The sequence below is a fragment of the Amblyraja radiata genome, chromosome 9 (assembly GCF_010909765.2).
Source record: "Amblyraja radiata isolate CabotCenter1 chromosome 9, sAmbRad1.1.pri, whole genome shotgun sequence".
Classification (NCBI taxonomy): domain Eukaryota; kingdom Metazoa; phylum Chordata; class Chondrichthyes; order Rajiformes; family Rajidae; genus Amblyraja; species Amblyraja radiata.
Window position 1 is genome coordinate 3,810,452 of NC_045964.1, and position 3,060 is coordinate 3,813,511.

Genomic DNA, 3,060 nt, shown 5'->3' on the forward strand with positions numbered 1-3,060 from the left:
TTGTTCATTTTGTTCATCAAGTCCTCATTTTGAATTGTATTGAATTGAACCCAGGCTACAGCTGTGTTTCATAGGTTCAAATCCCAGCCAAGAATGTAAACACAGTTAATCTACACATACAGCTGCGAAACGCACATGTGGAATTAGAAAGAAACATGCGGTTGGATCATGCCGTTAATTACTTTAACTGATCTGACAACAAATGACTGGTCTTGGGTCAGAAACTGTGGCACTCAGTTTCTTTAGAAAAATTGTTCGCACAGATTCATAGAATTGTGCAATTGAAAACAGGGCCATTGGCCTAACCGTTCCACGCCTTGATATCGAACTACCCTTAATCATATTTTCCTGCATTTGCCCCATATCCCCCTGAATCTTTCATACCTACAAGTGTCTTCTAAACATTCAAGGCAGTCATAATCTCTAATAATGTGTTAGATGTCCTAGTACAAGCAGGAAAATAAGTAAGTATCTAAAACATATTGCAAGATCACATAAGAGGAAAATGCATAGATTAAAGGATTAAGGTAATGACTGCAAGTGCCAGAATATGTTCAGCCATTTGTCCCGAGCTGTCAAAGCAAGATATTCTTCTCACTACGTTTGCATTAAACCACTAACATTTTAAATCCTCACATCTTAGATACTGCATGCCAACTATACAACCATAAAAATTGCTCTCCAAACATATCAGAAGACTGTTACTGAGAAGCTATCTTTGCTCTTATCCACAGATCTCAGACATAGCCTTTGTTATAGAAAGAGATATATTTGCCTGCCCAACTCTTCCCATTGTCTAAAGCAGTACATTAATATCAGGCCACATGCAAGGATGACTTGCTCCTGCTCCAATTCTGCAGATTCTGATGTAGTTGTGAAGTACAGACCTTTTTTCACAGGTGGGACTGGAAGTGCCAGATAGGACAAAGAGTTGGGTATATTGTGAGCTGTGTGCTACTTTCTGCATTTACACATGGCTTCTGTCTGTTTACAATGGATGAATTAAAGGTTCTCAGTGGCATACCATAATATGCCACCTTTTCTGTCGTGAATCAGCATGGACCAGGGTTTCCCTGCAGTCCATGGCAATATTACAATTTTCAAGAACGTTTTCGAGAAAATCTTTAAATCTTTTCCTTTGTCTATCTGGGAATCTTTGAATCAAGAAGAAACATACTGGCTGTCAAACAACAAGTTGTGCTTATAACATACCTTTGAAACAACAGACTGTCCAAAGGCATTTCACGGCAGCAACTCTGAGGGGTGCAGGTAGGTTATTGCAGTGACAAATGGCACTCCATAAGAGCCATCATTAATGCCAGAGCCTGATAGGGACACATGCAACAAACGTAATGAAGCAGGATGACTGACATTCAAATCCACAGGTCCCACACTAGTTATAATCATTCAAGGTGATATAGATGTGTGTCAACGCCCTGGATAAGTGAAAGCACTTTAAACATTGAGTAAAGCTGGCAGTGAAGAGGTGTTCTCTGCCTGTTGTGACACTAGAGGAATGCAGCATCTGTAACAGCTCAGTGATGGTCTTCCATGCTGCCCCTTCCCCTTATACTATCTTCCAACCCCTGACCACCCATGAATGCAGCCAAAATATCTACGAGTCCGCCATATGGGAGTCCCATAAAGATTATTGCTGTTTTCTCAATGGAGAGTTTAAAGAGTGACAAAACATACCACAAAACATACTTTAAACCAGGAAAGACATGAACAACCAAAATTGTAGGCACTGCTTTATTTCTTTGCGCTCTGCACACTGACTTCATCAAAAGCAAATTCATCAGGTGAAGCGTGTGCTCCTGGAAATTGAAAACAGGATCTGCAAAACTCCAAGTCCATCATTTAACTCTTAAGTAAGTTGCAGTCTTGAATAAGTACAGCCATCTTCATCAATGCAGTAAAAAGCAGACTTCAATTAAGAATACATGTCACATCCACCACAGCAATGTTGTACAAGGCAGGTTGTATGTGAACTGCAGATGCTGGTTTATACAAAAGATAGACACAAAGTGCTGGAATAACTCAGTGGGTCAGGCAGCATCTCCGGAGGAAAAGGATAGATGACTTTTCAGGTCAGGACCCCTCTTCAGCCTCATGCTGCCTGACTCCTGCAATTTGTGTCTATCTGTATGTGAACAATGTTAGCTCCAGGCCTTTGCAAAAGACTCACAAACACTTGATTTTGTATCGTCCAAGCAGGCCACATGAGTAGCAATGTGCATTTTACATAAAGATGCTAACATGACAAATGTATTACCTTCATCCACCCATTTCTGCCTTCCACAAGCACCACTCTCCCTATGACCTCCTCATCCACTCATCCTTCCCCATCTACCTCTCCCCATCCTGACACGTTCTCCTGCAACTGCACGAGGTACAACACTTGTGATTACAACACCTCCTTCACCACCATGCAGGGACCTAAGTAGCCCTACAGGTAAGACTGTAGCCCTACAGGTAAAATTGATGTGCAGATCTCCCAACCTTGTCTGTTGCACTAAGTGCTCCCAAAGAGGCCTACTCGGTTTATATCGGTGAGATCAAACGCAGATTAAGGATGATTCTCTGATGTGATACTGTCATTTTGTCAAGAGGAGAACTGCAATGGAATTAGCCATCACTACCCCTTTCACACACAGCCCAGATCTTACAGCGTTTGCCGACTGCCTTCCTCTTAGCTTCTGGAAGGCTTCTCGCATGTGCTCGGACGTTGACGCAAGCCGAGCCGTTCATCAGGCCCTGAGAGTATGAGATAATACTTATGTTTACTCACACTCAGAAGCTGAGCCCCAAATCATCATCGACCACTATTGAAGCATAAAAGAGGATAAGCCTATTGCTAAACACCCTCAATACAAGTCATCTGCCAACTTGCTGCACTACGTTGCTCTACAACAATCATGGTGTGGATTATTTCTCACATTTTGAGAACCATTTTTCAGTGAAGTGAGATATCGATGTTGAAATTCACTATCGCCTTCAATCTATTAGTGCAGCCTTTGGTTTTGCTGAGCAGATCATTCTATACAGATGCCTGACGCC